The 19811-nt window shown below is 43.8% G+C and overlaps 3 protein-coding genes and 1 non-coding gene across 6 annotated transcripts in view; 1 reads left to right on the top strand and 3 right to left on the bottom strand.

Moving 5' to 3' along the window:
• LOC132535593 (zinc finger protein 709-like) overlaps window positions 1-3414 on the bottom strand; it is a 46872-nt gene extending 43458 nt beyond the window's left edge. For both annotated transcript variants that reach the window (XM_060182169.1, XM_060182171.1), the window contains exon 1: window positions 3315-3414. The gene's annotated coding sequence lies outside the window, so the exon portion shown is untranslated. The remainder of the gene's footprint in view (window positions 1-3314) is intronic.
• Window positions 1-19811, top strand: part of LOC103127055 (zinc finger protein 709-like) — a 1044365-nt gene that overhangs the window by 503985 nt on the left and 520569 nt on the right. The window lies entirely within an intron of this gene.
• The window catches only part of LOC132535598 (zinc finger protein 709-like), a 306876-nt gene that overhangs the window by 123786 nt on the left and 163279 nt on the right, over window positions 1-19811 (bottom strand). The window lies entirely within an intron of this gene.
• On the bottom strand, window positions 7674-7804 carry LOC132535692 (small nucleolar RNA SNORA44). The gene has a single exon (XR_009547407.1). It is a non-coding gene; the product is annotated as a small nucleolar RNA SNORA44 (small nucleolar RNA).

Here is a 19811-nt window from a genome sequence, read left to right as displayed (position 1 = left end):
CGGCTCCCCACTACAGGGGAGTCACCTCAGAAGCAGTGAAGCAGGTCTGCAGGTGTCTGTCTTTCTCCCCCCCACCCCCGTCTACCCCTCCTCTCTCCATTTTTCTCTGTCCTATCCAACAATGACGACATCAAAAACAACAATAGTAACTACAACAATAAAACAACAAGGGTAGCAAAAGGGAATAAATAAATATTTCAAAAAAGAAAAAGTGAAAAAAAAAAAAACTGTGATCCAGGGTCCGGGTTGTGGCGCACCTGGTTGAACGCAAGTATTACAATGCATAAGGACCCAGGTTCAGCCCCCCCCCCTCCCCACCTGCAGGGGGAAAGCTTTGCGAGTGGTGAAGCAGGGCTGCAGGTGTCTCTCTGTCTCTGTTCCTCTCTATCACCCCTTTCCCTCTTGATTTCTGGCAGTCTCTATCCAATAAATAAAGATTTAAAAAAAAAACTGTGATCCTAGGGAGCCTGGTGGTAGCGCAGCTGGTTAAGCGCACGTGGCACAAAGCACAAGGATCGGTGTAATGATCCCAGTTCAAACCCCTGGCTCCCCACCTGCAGGGGAGTCGCTTCACAAGCGGTGAAGCAGGTAGGTCTTCAGTTGTCTTTCTCTCCTCCTCTATCCTCCCTTCTCTCTGTCCTATCCAACAATGACATCAATAACAACAATAATAACTACAATAATAAAACAAGGGCAACAAGAGGGAATAAATAAACCAATAAAAAAAATTCATTATGAAAAAAACTGTGATCCTGTCATTTCATCATGAGGCCCATCACTTGCTTTTTTTTAAATCTTTATTTATTGGATAAGGACAGCCAGAAATCAAGAGGGAAGGGGGTGATAGAGAGGGAGAGAGACAGCACAGGAATCCACTGCTCCTGGAGGCTATTTTGCCTTTTGTTGCCCTTGTTGTTTGTCATTGTTGTTGTTATCATTGTTGTTATTGCTGTCATTGTTGGATAGAACAGAGAGAAATCGAGAGAGGATGGGAAAATAGAGAATGGAAGAAAGATAGACACCTGCAGACCTGTTACACCGCTTGGATCCTTATGCCGGTCCTTGTGCTTTGTGTCATATGTGCTTATCCAGCTGCACTACTGCCAGCACCCATCATAGTGCACTTTTATGATCTTAAGTAATTGGAAAGTTTTCCTCTACTACTGAAAAAAGATATAAATTTATTATTTCTGTACAATAACATTTTAAAACTGAACTAACCAGAATTGATCACATCAGTGTTTTGCAGGTCACATTGTACAACTGCATTGAGAACTGATTACAGTGGCCAGATGTGGGTAGTGGACCCGTTTGAGTATACACCTGGGTTCAACTTCTGCTCTACAGATAATGGAGGAGAGTTAAGACTGGAGCAGCAGCACTATATGTGTGTCTCTTTCCCTTTCTTTTTTTAATTTTATTTAATTTTATTTATTTTCCCTTTTAATGCCCTTGTTTTTTTATTGTTGTTGTAGTTATTGATGTCGTCGTTCTTGAATAGGACAGAAAGAAATGGAGAGAGGAGAGGAACATAAAGAGGAGTAGAGAAAGACACCTGCAGACCTGCTTCACCACCAGTGAAGCGACGCCCCTGCAGGAGGGGAGCCGGGGTCTCGAACCGAGATCCTTATGCCGGTCCTTGCGCTTCGCGCCGCCTGCGCTTAAGCCGCTGCACTACCGCCAACTCCCTGTCTCTTTCCCTTTCTATCTCCCACTACCCTCCCAGTTTCTCTCTGACTCTATCCAAAGTGAATCAATAAAAATATTTTTAAATATGACAAGTAGCTGAGCTAATTCGCACAGTGGGTATGCAAATTACTTTCGTCTTACAATCCCATGTCTATGGTTCAATCTCTAGATTATCATAAATCAGAGCTGAATGAGTAGGGGTAGATAGCATCAAGACTATGTATATATTTTCTCACACCTGAGGCTCCAAAGTCCCAGGTTCAGTCTCCCACACCACCTGCAGGTGTGTCGCTTCACAGGAGGTGACACAGGTCTGCAGATGACTTTCTCTCCCCCTCTCTGTCTTCCCCTCCTCTCTCCATTTCTCTGTCCTATCCAATAAGGACAACACCTATAACAACAACAATAATAATAACTACTACAGCAATGAAAAAGCAAGGGCAATAACAGGGAAAATAAAAAATAATTAATTAACTAATTTAATTAAAAACAAACAATAAAAAATCAAAACTGAAGTGCTATAAAATTATAAGTAATATAAAAAAATAATAACGGGAGTAACTAGGGTGGTAGCAGCGGGTTAGGCACACGTGGCGAGAAGCGCAAGGACCTGCATAAGGATCTCGGTTGGAGCCCCAGCTTCCCACCTGAAGGGGAGTCTCTTCACTTCCTCACAGGCGGTGACGCAGGTCTGCAGGTGTCTATATTTCTTTCCCCCTCTCTGTCTTCCCCTCCTCTCTCCATTTCTCTCTGTCCTATCTAACAACGATGACATCAATAACAACAATAACTACTACTACTACTACAACAAAAACAAGAGCAACAAACGGGGAAATAAATATTTAAAAATTTAAAAAATAAAGCAATAACAAATTCTGATTCTCAGCTAGGAACATGCAGTGGGCAGGACCCCACATTCTCAATTTCTGCACACTACACTGAGGCCACTAAATTGTGTGAACACTTTTCATACATCTCTCCACACCTCTGACTTTAAATGGGGGATTCTCCAACAACCTTATGAAAAGACAGGTCAATCCTGGGACACTTCTGCTAAGGCCAGAATAAATTGAATTAAAAACAAAAGGCAGCAGCAGTTCCAGGGATAATTTAACAGAAATTTAAAATTTATCACTAAGGGAAATAAAAACGTGAAAGAATTTAAGACATTCTTGGTTTATACTTACTGGAACCCCAGGCTCTCTGCCTAAGAAGGCAGAGTAATCACAGCTTCACTGGACCCAACTGACAAACATGCTGAATGGCCAACCTGACCATCTTGCCTGCGGTCAGCAGGTCCTTCCTTGCGCCCCTGTCCTGGGTCCAGATCCCAGGACACTTAGTAGAGAATGGGACTGGACCAAGAAACTCTGCACCCATGAACAAAGAGGGGGAAAACATTGGGCAATGCATGATGATCCCACCCCCTTCCGATACAGCACACTGTGTGTAGCTCCCTAACAGAGTCAGGACAGCACAGGAAGGATCCAGTCCTGGCGGAAGGTGGACAAGGTGGACTGACCAGGGAGAGGCCGAGACAGACGGCTGCATCCCGGAATGTTCTAGCAAGTCTCAAGCAACCGCTTGAGCCACACTCACAATATCCCGTCCAGTGCTGAACTTACTGAGTCTCCTCTCCAAGGTCCAAACCAGCAGAAGATGAGAGCAGCACTCAGAGAAAAGCAGGGTCCCAGACGCACAGTACTGCTGCTAAGTGCGCCTTACTTCCTGGAGTGTCTTCGTTCACTTTGGAGCAGCGCCCACCAGCAGCCCGGATTGGTCCATGTCCACTGTCTCAGAGTTCAATTGGATGAAGCCCTTGCCACTCACACACACAACTACTCTCCTGATTAGATACCCTTTACACCCAATCAAAACCAGACATTTCTAAGTGACAGGAATGTTGTCCTATCAACTTCTGTAACAGGGGGCGCGCCTGCAGAGCCACGAAAGCAAGAAATGGCACCCGAACCTTTCTCTGGAGTATTCCTGCAGAAGATCCATCCGTCTTTTAAAAAGCTACACTTCCACCAGCTTTCTCACCCACTTAGCTTACTCCTGCTCACTCTCTTTTCTGCTGATGGGCCATATGCCACACCACACTGTGACCCCGCACCCCGCAGACTTGGTGCTGCTGGCTGTGCTGCCTGAGATGCCTGCACTCTGCAGCCTGCTCACAGCCTGGCTCCAGGAGTGCGGTGGCTCCTTTGACCTGAAAGCTTCACGCCGGCACCCTGCTCTGCTCTCTGTAGTTAAGTTCACAGACAAGCAAGCATGGATAACAACAGAAAATGGTATCGAAACTGTGGGTATCAGCAGTGTTGTACAGGAAGCCTTGGGAGATGTTGTTTAGTGTCGTCTACCTGAAGCTGAGACACAATGGAACCAACAGATGAGGTTGGTGCTTTGAAAAGTGTACAAACCGCTAGTGACTTAGACTCACTGTTAAGGAAGGGGGAGACAGTAGTTAACTGTGGCCATTCCTAGTCCCTCGTGGAAGAATTCCAGACTGACTCTTGACAGGGAAAAACTGCAAGAGAGCCAGTCACGTTTCAGGAGATGAGAAATTACTAGGAACAGAAAAAGAAGAAAGAAAAAAAAAGTACAAGCCATGTAGCATGTATACCCTGAGACACACAGAGAGGAAGGTGACAGACAGCCTTCTGGCCTTCCAAGCTTTGTAGTTCCTTTGGAGGAAGGACAGCAGCCTCAGGGGTGTGTCTTCAGGTGATCTCACATCAGCATTTTGTGACTTTTTTTTTGCAGTCAGGTAGGGAGGCAGTACTGATGCTTCTGTCTTCTGCCTTGGTCCCTTCTGGCTTCCTCCAGGGTGCAGAAGGAGGGGTGATGCTTTCCCTAAGCTGCCCTTCAATACACACCAGGTTCACTCCCGCTAAGAATAAGCCAAAGCTGAGCAGTGCTCTGGTCTTTCATTACATCTGTTTCTCTCTTTAAAATAATTTAAAAAAAAAAAAAAAAAGAATAAAAGACCAAGAGGAAGAGAGACAAAAATGGAAAGAAAAAAAAAAAAAAACACCACCACACTCCTCACAAAGCTTTCTCATTCCATGGTGCTCCCATGTGGTGGCCTGGCTCCACTCAACACAAGATGTGCACTCTCTCTCCCAGGTGAGGTGAGCTATCTCCCAGCCCCAGCCTGTTTCTTTGTTACCTACATGCAGGAGGTTCCCAGCACAGCACTTCTGGTCATGGGCCTAGAGGAGCAGCAGCATCCCTCACAGGGGACTTAGGATGTGAGGGCCTGGTCCTGACTGCAAACTCTCTGAATTATGATTTCTTAGAGTAGGTCCCAGAAAACTGCATGATTTCTGGGCCCATGACAGCTTGAGAAGGCAAGTTTATAGAATGTTAATCACCACAGGCGTCCTATTAAATCACAATAAAAAGCTTGCTCACAGCACAGCCTGTGCCCTCTTGCACTGATTCCATTTCTGGTCTGGCTGTGACTCTCAGTGTCATTTTATTTAAACTTCCAGGCAATGTAAAGGTGAGAACTGAGGTAAGTGGGGAGACTGTCAGACAGTGGATCTATCCTGAGTATGGGTGCCTGGACCTGGAGTCAGGGGCTTGTCCATGTCAGGGGGTCACGGAAAGGCTGGATGCGCCAGGCAGGATGATCAGACTGGAGGTTCAGCACTGGGAGTCAGCACTCGAGCATCCTGCTGAACCTAGTGTAACACTGATTACTTGGCTCTCACAGGGCCCAGGGTTTCAGTAAATGCAAAATTAAGGAAACATTTTATTTTATTTTATTTTATTATTATTTTTTTCTCCAGGGCTATCACTGGGGCTTGGTGCCTGTGGTCTGAATTTACTGCTCCTGTGATACCGCCGAAACCTTTTCTTTCCTTTTTTTTTTTTTTCACCAGAGCACTGCTCATCTCTGGTTTATGGTGGTGCAGGGGGTTGAATTTAGGGTTTTGGAGCCTCAGGCATGAGTTTCTTTGTATAACCATTACACTATACCTCTGCCCTCCTAATTTTTAAAAATATTTATTTATTTCTTTTTGTTGCCCTGGTTGTTTTTTTTATTGTTGTTGTAGTTATTATTGCTGCTATTGTCATCATTGTTGGATAGGACAGAGAGAAATGGAGAGAAGAGGGAAAGACAGAGGGGGGAAAGAAAGATAGACACCTGCAGACCTGCTTCACCGCCTGTGGAACGACTCCCCTGCAGGTGGGGAGTCGGGGGTTTGAACTGGGATCCTCACGCCAGTCCTTGTGCTTTGCCATGTGTGCTTTACCCTCTGCGCTACCGCCCAACTCCCCTAATTTTTTTTTAAGTGACTGTTGTAATCATGTCTGATGCCCCAATTGTTCCTTACCCTGTACTGTTTATGTTCTTACTTCTGTGGCACTGATTCTGTTTCTAGTTCTGGCTGTGACTATCAGCATCATTTATTTTTGAATATTTATTTATTCTCTTTTGTTGCCCTTGTTGTTTTATTGTTGTAGTTATTAATGTTGTTTTCATTGTTGGATAGGACAGAAAGAAATGGAGAGAGGAGGGGAAGACAGAGAGGGGGAGAGAAAGACAGGCACCTGCAGACCTGCTTCACTGCCTGTGAAGCGACTCCCTGCAGTTGGGGAGCCGGGAACTCTAACCAGGATCCTTATGCCGGTCCTTGTGCTTTGCACCATGTGCGCTTAACCCACTGCGCTACCGTCTGGCCCCCTACCAGCATCATTTTAGTTTAGACCCCAGGCAATGTAATGGTGAGAACTGAGGTAGGTGGGGAGACTCTCAGACAGTGGATCTAGATTTGAGTTCAGGCTTTGACCCAAAGAGAGATTCCAGGGACAGCTCTACATGGAGAGGCAGGTCAGTGCAGTCTCCATTCTTTATCACTGAAGTAGAATCTGGGGCTGTGAGGGTTCCCTAATAGAAAGCAGAAACTTACATTTGTCCTCCAGGAAAGAGTCATTGTTCCAAAAACTCTCCTAAGACAATAATGGATTTAAAAAGTTGGACTTTTTATCCATTTCAGTGTCCTTCTTGCAGGTGACATATCATCGGGTGAAGAGACTGCACTGATGTCTCTAAAGCTGCAGCTGTGATTACTCCAGATACTCTCACCTGAGAGTGGAAGAGGAGCAAAAAGAAGCCACAGGTTCTTTGGTAAGTGTCCTGTTCCTGTCAGAGTCTGTATGTCCTGTTCTACTCCTAAAATGGGCTGCATTTAGAAATGCCAGGTTAGTGGTCCAGGAGGTGGCACAGTGATAAAGCTTTGGACTCTCAAGCATGAGGTCCTGAGTTTGATCCCTGGCAGCACATGTGCCAGAGTGATGTCTGCCTCTTTCTCTCCTCCTATCTTTCTCATAAATAAAATCTTTAAAAGAAAGAAAGAAAGAAGGAAATGCCAGATTATTATCTGCTTCTGACCATTTTCTTAGACTTTTTTCTTTTTTTCTTAATATTTATTTATTTCCTTTTGTTGCCCTTTTTTATTTTATTTATTTATTCCCTTTTGTTGCCCTTGTTGTTTTATTGTTGTAGTTATTATTGATGTCGTTGTTCTTGGATAGGACAGAGAGAAATGGAGAGAGGAGGAGAAGACAGAGAGGGGGAGAGAAAGACAGACACCTGCAGACCTGCTTCACCGCCTGTGAAGGAACCTGCCTGCAGGTGGGGAGCCGGGGGTTCGAACCGGGATCCCGACGCCGGTCCTTGAGCTTAGCCAAATGCGCTTAACCCGCTGCACTACAGCCCGACTCCCGCCCTTTTTTTTTTATTGTTGTTGCCATTGTTGGATAGGAAAGAGAGATCGAGAGAGGAGGGGAAGACAGAGACAGAGAGAGAAAGACACCTACAGACCTGCTTCACCGCTTGTGAAGCCTCCCCTACAGGTGGGGAGCTGGGGGCTGGAACTGGGATCCTTATGCCAGCCAGTCCTTGCGCTTTGCGCCACGGGCGCTTAACCCGATGCGCTACTGCCTGACTTCCCTTAGCCTTTTTTTCTCTGAAATATAGGAATAGTGTGTGATGGCTACAGGTATTAAGCTGACCTGTGCTGTCAAAGTTTCTCCAGGTTATTTTCCCATGTAGTTGGAGTTCCCATGGTTACTACTAGCCATAAACCTTAGAAACATGAAATACTCTTTATATATATATATACCAGAACACTGCTCAGGTCTGGCTTATGTGGGGCATTGAACCTTGGACTTGTGAACCTCTGTATGAAACTCTATTTGCATAGTCATTATGGTATCTATGGTATCACCTTCTCCCAAAAAATTCTAATGACATTTAAAACTATGTTTTGGGAATTCTTCCTCTTAAATTCCTGTGTTGCCTTCTCAATCTCTCCATCTATACTTTTCTACACGCAATAAAGAGTGCTCACATTAAAAAAAAAAAAAAAAAAGACCTGCAGCTAGCTATTCAAAATGTTTCCTTTTTGAAAATGACACACTTTAGGGGCTAGGCGGTAGTGCAGTGGGTTAAGCGCACATGGCACAAAGCACAAGGACCCACGCAAGGGTCCTGGTTAGAGCCCCCACTCCCCACCTACAGGTGGATATTTCACAACCTGTGAAGCAGGCCTACAGGTGTCTATCTTTCTCTCCTTCTTTTTTTTTTTTTTTAGAATTTATTTATTTATTCATGAGAAAGATAGGCAGAGAGAGAAAGAACCAGACATCACTCTGGTACATGTGCTGCTGGGGACCGAACTCAGAGCCTGATGGTTGAGAATCCAGTGTTTTATTCATTGCACCACCTTCCAGACCCCTGCTCAAGGATCCTGGTTTGAGCCCCCGGCTCCCCACCTGTAGGGGAGGTCGCTTTACAAGTGGTTAAGCAGGTTCTCAGGTGTCTATCTTTCTCTCCCCCTTTCTGTCTTCCCCTCCTCTCTCCATTTCTCTCTTTCCTATCCAACAACAACAGCAATGGCAACAATAACAATAATAACAACAACAAGGGCAACAAAATGGAAAAAAGGCCTCCAGGAGCAGTGGATTATTAGTGCAGGCACCGAGCCCCAGAGATAATCCTGGAGGCAATAAAATAAATAAATAAATAATAACTTTTTTTTTTTTTATCAAAGGACAATGTAAAGGGTTAGGTGGTGGTGCACCTGGTTAGGCGCAAATGTTATAATGCACACAGACCCAGGTTTGAGCCCCTGGTCCCCACCTGCAGTGGGAAAGTTTCACAAATGGTGAAGCAGTGCTACAGGTATCTCTTTAACCCTCAATATTCCTCTTCCCTCTTGATTTCTGACTGTTTCTATCTAATAAGTAAATAAAGATAATTAAATAAAATTAAAGAAACTTAAAAACAAAAAGACCATGTATAGAATCCAGTATTCCTATTGAGGGTGACTTTGAACTTGGGATATCAGTAGGTAAGAGAAAATTAATTGGGAGTTGGGCAGTAGCACAATGGGTTAAGCGCCAGTGGCACAAAGCGCATGGTCCCGCTTAAGTATCCCGGTTCAAGCCCCTAGGCTCCCCACCTGCAGGGGAGTCCCCACCTGCAGGGCAGTCCCTTCACAAGGGGTAAAGCAGGTCTGCAGGTGTCTTTCTCTCCCCATCTCTGTTTTCCCTGCCTCTCTCCATTTCTCTTAGTCCTGTCCAACAACAACAACATCAATAACTACAACAATAAAACAACAAGGGCAATAAAAGGGGATAAATATTTTTTTAAAAAGACTTTAATAAAAAAAAAAAGAAAATTAACTTAGGGCCCATGTAGATGCTCCATGTACTCCAATTATAATAGGAGAAAGAAAACAAGAAGACTCTCTAGACCAGAATATATTTTGTAATGTAGAATACAGAGTACAGGCTGAGGAGACAGAGTAATGGTTATGCCAAGTACTTTCATTTCTGAGGCTATCAGGTCCCTGATTCAATCCCTATCACCACCATAGGCCAGACATGAATATTACTCAGGGTGTGCATGTGTTTGATTAATATATATTTTTAAATGTTTAAATATTTATTTATTTTCCCTTTTGTTGCCCTTGTTTTTTTTATTGTTGTTGTAGTTATTGCTGTTGTTATCGATGTCGTCATTGTTAGATAGGACAGAGAGAAATGGAGAGAGGAGGGGAAGACAGAGAGAGGGAGAGAAATATAGACACCTGCAGACCTGCTTCACAACCTGTGAAGCCACTCCCCTGCAGGTGGGGATCTTGGGGATGGAACTGGGATCCTTATGCCGGACCATGTGCTTTGCGCCATGTGCGCTTAACCCGTTATGATACTGCCCGACTCCCTATAAATAAAATATTTTTAAAAACATATTTAAAGGAAGTTGGGCGGTAGTGAAGCGAGTTAAGCGCATGTGCTGCAAAGCACAAGGACCGGCACAAGGATCTCAGTTCGAGCCCCAGCTCCCCACCTGCAGGGGATTTGCTTCACAGGTAGTGTAGCAGGTCTACAGGTATCTTTCTCTCCACCTCTCTGTCTTCCTCTCCTCTCTACATTTCTCTATATCCTATCCAACAACACAACATCAATAACAACAACAATAACAACTACCACAATAAAAACAAGGGTAACAAAAGGGAAAATAAATAAATATATTAAAAAAACATTTAAAGTAGACTAGGTCCTGGGCAGTAGTGCACCTGATAAAGTACATATTACAATATTAAGACCTGGGTTCAAGCCCCCAGTAACTACCTATAAAGGAAACCTTCGGGAGTTGGGCTGTAGCTCAGCGGGTTAAGCGCACATGGCGCAAAGCACAAGAACCAGCATAAGGATCCCAGTTTGAGTCCCCAGCGCCCCATCTGTAGGGTAGTTCCTTTACAGGCGGTGAAGCAAGTCTGTAGGTGTCTTTCTCTCCCCTTGTCTGTCTTCCCCTCCTCTCTCCATTTCTCTCTGGCCTATCTAAAAAAAGAAAAAGAAATGCCCCTGCCTGTGGGGTCTATCAACGGAGACCTAGGGTAGGGGGCGAGAGAATGAAGGAGACAAGAGTCACAAGGAACGAGAGCAAGACAGGAGGTCTGATCAAGCTCTAAAAATTTTATTTTGCAGCCGCAGTATAAGCACAAACAATGAGGAAGTTCTGCTAAGGTAGTGCGGGAGGGAGGTGGGTGAGCGACTTTCCAAACAGCTGGATGGTAATCTCAGTTCCAATGGTTGGAATGTCCGTTCTACCTATAAATGTTTTTACTAGCTGCTTTCAGGATGTTTTTTTTTTAAATTTTTTTAAATATTTATTTTATTTATTTATTCCCTTTTGTTGCCCTTGTTGTTTTATTGTTGTAGTTATTATTGTTGTTGTCGTTGTTGGATAGGACAGAGAGAAATGGAGAGAGGAGGGGAAGACAGAGAGGAGGAAAGAAAGATAGACACCTGCAGACCTGCTTCACCGCCTGTGAAGCGACTCCCCTGCAGGTGGGGAGCCGGGGTTGGAACCGGGATCCTTATGCCGGTCCTTGTGCTTTGCGCCACCTGCGCTTAACCCGCTGCGCTACAGCCCGACTCCCTTTCAGGATGTTTTGTAACTTTCTATATGAGAGACTTAGCTAAGGCCTTGGCCCCCAGCAAAGAAAACCTTCATGAATTGAGGATAGTGCTGCAGGTATCTTTCTCCCTCCCTCTCCACCCGCTCTTCTATGTAGATCAATTTCATCTATCACTGTCCAATAAATAAATAAAATCTTTTTAAATAGGGGCTGGTGAAGGCGCACTTGTTTAAAATGCACATATTACAGTGCACATGAACCCGGGTTTGAATCTCTGGCCCCCACCTGCAGGGGGAAAGCTTTGCAAGTAGTGAAGCAGGGCATTAGGAGTCTCTGTCTCTCCCTCCTTCCCTCTCTATTTCTGCTTATCTCTATCCAATAAAAAAATATAATTGCAGAGGTATAAAGAATAGGCAAATTGTAAGGAGGGCATTGGATATGGAGCTCTGGGGGTGGGCAATGTGTGGAAATGTACCCCTTTTGCCCTATTGTCCCGCCAATGTTTCCATTTATAATATATATATATATATAATAAAATCATTAAAATATTTTTGTCACTAGAAGTCCAATGCACTATCCATTGAGATACAGAATCACCTTAACTATTTTTTAAAAATTAAATACAGGGAATCTGGCGGTAGTGCAGAGGGCACACACACATGGCACAAAGCGCAAGGACCGGCGGAAGGATCCCGGTTTGAGCCCCCGGCTCCCCACCTGCAGGGGAGTCACTTCACAAGTGGTGAAGCAGGTCTGCAGGTGTCTGTCTTTCTCTCCCCTTCTCTCCATTTCTCCCTGTCCTATTCCAACATCAACAACAATAACTACAACAAAAAAACAACAAGGGCAACAAAAGGGAATAAATAAATACAAAATTTTTAAATATTAAATAAAAATTAAATACAGCAGATAGGGATTGGCAATGGCACACCTGTATTGATAGACCACCTGTATTGCCATATACGAGGACATGCTCGAGTGCTGACTCCCAGTGCTGAACCTCCAGTCTGATCATCCTGCCTGGCGCATCCAGCCTTTCCGTGACCCCCTGACATGGACAAGCCCCTGACTCCAGGTCCAGGCACCCATACTCAGGATAGATCCACTGTCTGACAGTCTCCCCACTTACCTCAGTTCTCACCTTTACATTGCCTGGAAGTTTAAATAAAATGACACTGAGAGTCACAGCCAGACCAGAAATGGAATCAGTGCAAGAGGGCACAGGCTGTGCTGTGAGCAAGCTTTTTATTGTGATTTAATAGGACGCCTGTGGTGATTAACATTCTATAAACTTGCCTTCTCAAGCTGTCATGGGCCCAGAAATCATGCAGTTTTCTGGGACCTACTCTAAGAAATCATAATTCAGAGAGTTTGCAGTCAGGACCAGGCCCTCACATCCTAAGTCCCCTGTGAGGGATGCTGCTGCTCCTCTAGGCCCATGACCAGAAGTGCTGTGCTGGGAACCTCCTGCATGTAGGTAACAAAGAAACAGGCTGGGGCTGGGAGATAGCTCACCTCACCTGGGAGAGAGAGTGCACATCTTGTGTTGAGTGGAGCCAGGCCACCACATGGGAGCACCATGGAATGAGAAAGCTTTGTGAGGAGTGTGGTGGTGTTTTTTTTTTTTTTTTCTTTCCATTTTTGTCTCTCTTCCTCTTGGTCTTTTATTCTTTTTTTTTTTTTTTTTAAATTACTTTAAAGAGAGAAACAGATGTAATGAAAGACCAGAGCACTGCTCAGCTTTGGCTTATTCTTAGCGGGAGTGAACCTGGTGTGTATTGAAGGGCAGCTTAGGGAAAGCATCACCCCTCCTTCTGCACCCTGGAGGAAGCCAGGAGAAGGGACCAAGGCAGAAGACAGAAGCATCAGTACTGCCTCCCTACCTGACTGCAAAAAAAAAGTCACAAAATGCTGATGTGAGATCACCTGAAGACACACCCCTGAGGCTGCTGTCCTTCCTCCAAAGGAACTACAAAGCTTGGAAGGCCAGAAGGCTGTCTGTCACCTTCCTCTCTCTGTGTCTCAGGGTATACATGCTACATGGCTTGTACTTTTTTTTTTTCTTTTTCTCTTTCTGTTCCTAGTAATTTCTCATCTCCTGAAACGTGACTGGCTCTCTTGCAGTTTTTCCCTGTCAAGAGTCAGTCTGGAATTCTTCCACGAGGGACTAGGAATGGCCACAGTTAACTACTGTCTCCCCCTTCCTTAACAGTGAGTCTAAGTCACTAGCGGTTTGTACACTTTTCAAAGCACCAACCTCATCTGTTGGTTCCATTGTGTCTCAGCTTCAGGTAGACGACACTAAACAACATCTCCCAAGGCTTCCTGTACAACACTGCTGATACCCACAGTTTCGGTACCATTTTCTGTTGTTATCCATGCTTGCTTGTCTGTGAACTTAACTACAGAGAGCAGAGCAGGGTGCCGGCGTGAAGCTTTCAGGTCAAAGGAGCCACCGCACTCCTGGAGCCAGGCTGTGAGCAGGCTGCAGAGTGCAGGCATCTCAGGCAGCACAGCCAGCAGCACCAAGTCTGCGGGGTGCGGGGTCACAGTGTGGTGTGGCATATGGCCCATCAGCAGAAAAGAGAGTGAGCAGGAGTAAGCTAAGTGGGTGAGAAAGCTGGTGGAAGTGTAGCTTTTTAAAAGACGGATGGATCTTCTGCAGGAATACTCCAGAGAAAGGTTCGGGTGCCATTTCTTGCTTTCGTGGCTCTGCAGGCGCGCCCCCTGTTACAGAAGTTGATAGGACAACATTCCTGTCACTTAGAAATGTCTGGTTTTGATTGGGTGTAAAGGGTATCTAATCAGGAGAGTAGTTGTGTGTGTGAGTGGCAAGGGCTTCATCCAATTGAACTCTGAGACAGTGGACATGGACCAATCCGGGCTGCTGGTGGGCGCTGCTCCAAAGTGAGCGAAGACACTCCAGGAAGTAAGGCGCACTTAGCATCAGTACTGTGCGTCTGGGACCCTGCTTTTCTCTGAGTGCTGCTCTCATCTTCTGCTGGTTTGGACCTTGGAGAGGAGACTCAGTAAGTTCAGCACTGGACGGGATATTGTGAGTGTGGCTCAAGCGGTTGCTTGAGACTTGCTAGAACATTCCGGGATGCAGCCGTCTGTCTCGGCCTCTCCCTGGTCAGTCCACCTTGTCCACCTTCCGCCAGGACTGGATCCTTCCTGTGCTGTCCTGACTCTGTTAGGGAGCTACACACAGTGTGCTGTATCGGAAGGGGGTGGGATCATCATGCATTGCCCAATTTTTTCCCCCTCTTTGTTCATGGGTGCAGAGTTTCTTGGTCCAGTCCCATTCTCTACTAAGTGTCCTGGGATCTGGACCCAGGACAGGGGCGCAAGGAAGGACCTGCTGACCGCAGGCAAGATGGTCAGGTTGGCCATTCAGCATGTTTGTCAGTTGGGTCCAGTGAAGCTGTGATTACTCTGCCTTCTTAGGCAGAGAGCCTGGGGTTCCAGTAAGTATAAACCAAGAATGTCTTAAATTCTTTCACGTTTTTATTTCCCTTAGTGATAAATTTTAAATTTCTGTTAAATTATCCCTGGAACTGCTGCTGCCTTTTGTTTTTAATTCAATTTATTCTGGCCTTAGCAGAAGTGTCCCAGGATTGACCTGTCTTTTAATAAGGTTGTTGGAGAATCATAAGCAGTCCATTCCTCACTTTAAAATGAGGGATGTGAAGAAATGATGAAATGTGTTCACACTATTCTAGTGGCCTCAGTGTAGTGTGCAGAAATTGAGAATGTGGGGTCCTGCCCACTGCATGTACCTAGCTGGGAATCAGAATTCGTTGTTGTTTTTTTTTTTTTTAATTTTTATATTTATTTCCCCTTTTGTTGCTCTTGGTTTTTGTTGTTGTTGTTGTAGTTATTGTTGTTATTGATGTCGTCGTTGTTAGATAGGACAGAGAGAAATGGAGAGAGGAGGGGAAAACAAAGGGGGAGAGAGATAGATAGACACCAGCAGACCTGCTTCACCGCCTGTGAAGTGACTCCCCTGCAGGTGGGGAGCCAGGGACTCGAACAGGGATCCTTAAGTCTGTCCTTGAGCTTCACACCACGTGTGCCTAACCCGCTGCGCTACCACCCTAGTTACTTTCTTCCTGTTGTTTTTTATGTTACTTATAATTTTATAACACTGTTCGGTTTTGGTTATTTTGCTTATTATTTTTAATTTAATTAATTTTTAAATTATTTTTATTTGTTTTCCCTTTTATTGCCCTTGCTGATCTTTCATTGCTGTATTAATTATTATTGTTGTTGTTATTGATGTCGTCGTTGTTGGATAGGACAGAGAGAAATGGAGAGAGGAGGGGAAGACAGAGAGGGAGGAGGAGAAAAAGACACCTGCAGACCTGCTTCACCTCCTGTGAAGCGACACACCTGCAGATGGGGAGCCAGGGCTGGAACCGAGATCCTTACCCTGGTCCCTGTGCTTTGCGCCACGTGTGCTTAAGCCGCTGCACTACCGCCCAACTCCCTAACTAATTTATTTTAATTTTTTACCTGAGCACTGCTCAGCTCTGGCTCATAGTGATGGGAGATTGAACCTGGAACTTTGGAGCCTCAGGTATGAGAATCTATTTACATAGTCTTGATGCTATCTACCCCCACCCATTCAGTTCGGATTTATGGTAATCTGGAGATTGAACCACAGACATGGGAGTGTAAGACTTGAAAGTAATTTGCATACCGACTGTGCAAATTAGCTCAGCTACTTTTTATATTTAGAAATATTTTTATCGGGGCCGGGTGGTGGCGCACCTGGTTGAGCGCACATGTTACAGTGGGCAAGGACCCAGGTTCGAGTCCACAGTCCCTACCTGCAGGGGGAAAGCTTCACAAGTGGTGAAGCAATGCTGCAGGTGTGTCTCTCTGTCTCACACCCTCTCTATCCCTCCCTTCCCTCTCGATTTCTGACTGCCTCTATCCAATAAATAAATAAAAAATAAAACAAAAAGTATTTTTATTGATTCACTTTGGATAGAGTCAGAGAGAAACTGGGAGGGTAGTGGGAGATAGAAAGGGAAAGAGACAGGGAGTCAGGTGGTAGCGCAGCGGGTTAAGCACAGGTGGCCCGAAGCTCAAGACTGGTGTAAGGATCTCGGTTGGAGCCCCCGGCTCCCCACCTACATGGGGTTCGCCTCACAGGTGGTGAAGCAGGTCTGCAGGTGTATATCTGCCTCTCCCCTTCTCTGTCTTCCCCTCCTCTCTCCATTTCTCTCTGTCCTAACAACGATGACATCAACAACAATAATGACAACAGTAGAAAACAACATGAGCAACCAAAAGGAAAAAATAAATATATATAAAAAAACGATTCCAAGTAATAGGGTATGCTTAATTCTTTTTTAATGCCCAGACATTAGTCCACTTAGTTGAGCTCATAAGGCTAGTTGACCAAGGCCCTATGTTAAAACTCTAGTTCCTAGCTGCTAGGGAAGATTCTCTAGTGATGAAGCAGTACCACAGGTCTCTCTCTCTCTCCTCCCTTCCTCCTTATTTGTCCCTCCATTCCCAATTTCTCTTTTTCTAATCAAATCAAAGAAAAAGGGAAAAAATATTGCCTATAGGAACAGATTCATCATATAGGCACTGAGTTCAGCGATACTCAGTGACAATTTATTTATTAATTTTTAATTAAAATGAATATAAATTTATATTTTTACTAAAGTTTTTTAAATTAAAAAAAAATAATTTATTTATTCCCTTCTGTTGCCCTTGTTGTTTTATTGTTGTAGTTATTATTGTTGTTGTTATTGATGTTGTTGTTATTGGATAGGACAGAGAGAAATGGAGAGAGGATGGGTAGACAGAGAAGGGGAGAGAAAGATAGACACCTGCAGACCTGCTTCATCACCTGTGAAGCGCCTCCCCTGCAGGTGGGAAGCTGGGGCTCGAACTGGGTTCCTTAAGTTGGTCCTTGTGCTTTGTGCCACGTACACTTAACCCACCCGACTCCCTTACTAAAGTTTTTTAAGATTGTATTTTTTTTTCTTTCTTTTATTAAAATTAAATTAGGAGTGGTCCGGGAGGTGGCGCAGTGGATAAAGCACTGAATTTTCAACCATGAGGCCCTGAGTTCGATCCCCGGCAGCACATGTACCAGGGTGATGTCTGGTTCTTTCTCTCCTCCTATCTTTCTCATGAATAAAAAAATAAATTATAGCTCCGCTTCCCCAGAGACCCACCCTACTAGGGAAAGAGAGAGACAGACTGGGAGTATGGACTGACCAGTCAACATCCATGTTCAGCGGGGAAGCAATTACAGAAGCCAGACCTTCCACCTTCTGCAACCCACGACCCTGGGTCCATGCTTCCAGAGGGATAGAGAACGGGAAAGCTATTAGGGGAGGGGATGGGATATGGAGATTGGGTGGTGGGAATTGTGTGGAGTTGTACCCCTTCTACCCTATGGTTTTGTTAATTTATCCTTTCTTAAATAAAAAATGAATTAAAAAATAAATAAATAAATTATTAAAAAAAATTAAATTAGGGTGCCAAGCGGTGGCAAACCAGGTTAAGTGCACATAGTAAGAAGTGTAAGGAGTCGCGCAAGGATCCTGGTTTGAGCCCCAGGCTCCAAAATTGTATGTTTAAATTTACTTTCATCTTTTTTTTCTAATTCAATCCTAGATATATATTTATCGTCCCAAATATACTGCATGTACATTTGTTTTGATCTTGAGAAGCCAGAGAGCAGAACATCACATAAAATGCTCCATAGAAATAAATGTAATCTTGTTAGTACAGATAGATCAGTTACCAATTTAATGTCAACACATTCTAATATATATATTTTTTATTTTTGTAGTTATTGATGTCACTGTTGTTGGATAGGACAGAGGGAAATGGAGATGAGGGAAAGACAAAGGGGGGGAGAGAAAGACAGACACCTGCAGACCTGCTTCACCGCCTGTGAAGCGACTCCTCTGCAGTTGGGGAGCCAGAGGCTTGAACCGGGATCCTTATGTCTGTTGTGCACTTAACCCACTGTGCTACTGTCCAACTGCCACATTCTAATATTCTAATGGCCAAACATGTTGTGTTGCCTTTTCAATACTACATACTGAGATTTTTTTTCTTTTTCTTCTACCTTTTTTTTCTTTTCTTTTCTTTGCCATTATAATGCTTAGCTCGGGCTTCTAATGGTGCATGGAGATTGAATCTGGAACTTTGGAGCCTCAGTAAAGAGATTTCTCTTTGCATAATCCTTAATGTTACCTACCTCTGCCCCACCCTCTTTTTAAAGAGGTCAAGATTTCATATTAATGCTGACTATCATGGTTGCTTTCGTTGTCTATATTTAATTTTATATCTCATTTGTATTACAACAATGGTTTACATGATCATAAGATGTAAGGGATGTAGTTTCAAACCATCCGCACTGCCACAGTTCTGTATTTCCCCACCCCTAATCCATGCTTCCCCCCAGGATAACCACTATAGTATTATAAATATACTTTGCCCTATGATTGAAATTTTATTTTATTTTATTTATTTATTCATTCATTTTTTAATTTATTTCTTTATTGGGGAATTAATGTTTTACATTCAACAGTAAATACAATAATTTGTACATGCATAACATTCCCCAGTTTCCCATTTAACAATACAACCTCCATTTTGTTTTTGTTGCTATAGTAAAAGGAATTGATTTCTGGATTTCAATTTCTTCTAGCTTAGTGTTTGCATAGAGGAATGCCACTGACTTTTGAATGTTAATTTTATAGCCTGACACCTTACTGTATTGCCTGATGATTTCCAAAAGCTTCTTGCTGGATTCCTTAGGTTTTTCCATGTATACTATCATGTCATCTGCAAATAAGGAGAGTTTGACTTCTTCTCTTCCAATCTGTATGCCTTTAATTCCTTGCTCCTGCCTGATTGCTATGGCAAGAACTTCCAACACTATGTTGAATAGTAATGGTGATAGTGGGCATCCCTGCCTAGTACCTGATCTGAGTGGAAATGCTTCCAGTTTTTCACCATTGAGTATGATGTTGGCTGTAGGTTTACTATATATAGACTCTACTATCTTGAGGAATTTTCCATCTATTCCCATTTTTGGTAGTGTTTTGATCATAAAGGGATGTTGTATTTTGTCAAAGGCTTTCTCTGCATCTATTGATATGACCATGTGGCTTTTGGTCTTGCTTTTGTTGATGTGGTGGATCACATTGATTGATTTACGTATATTAAACCAACCTTGCATGCCTGGGATAAACCCCACTTGGTCATGATGAACAATCTTTTTGATATACTGCTGTATCCGGTTGGCTAGAATTTTGTTCAGTATTTTCGCATCTATGTTCATCAGAGATATTGGTCTGTAGTTTTCTTTTTTGGTTGTGTCCCTGTCTGCTTTTGGTATCAGGGTGATGTTAGCTTCATAGAAGCTGGCAGGGAGTATTCCAGTGTCTTCAATCTTCTGGAAGACTTTTAAAAGTAGAGGTATTAGTTCTTCTTTGAAGGTTTTGTAGAATTCATTTGTAAAACCATCTGGTCCAGGACTTTTATTTTTGGGGAGATTTTTAATAACTGTTTCAATTTCATTAGCTGTGATGGGCCTGTTCATGTTATCCACTTCTTCTTTACTTAGTTTTGGAAGTTGGTAAGTATCTAGGAAATCGTCCATTTCTTTTTTCTTTTTTTTTTTTTCCTCCAGGG

The sequence above is a fragment of the Erinaceus europaeus genome, chromosome 23, assembly GCF_950295315.1.
Source record: "Erinaceus europaeus chromosome 23, mEriEur2.1, whole genome shotgun sequence".
NCBI classification, from domain to species: Eukaryota; Metazoa; Chordata; class Mammalia; order Eulipotyphla; family Erinaceidae; genus Erinaceus; species Erinaceus europaeus.
Note: the sequence above shows the minus strand (reverse complement) of the source record. Positions and strands in the feature narration are given on the sequence as shown.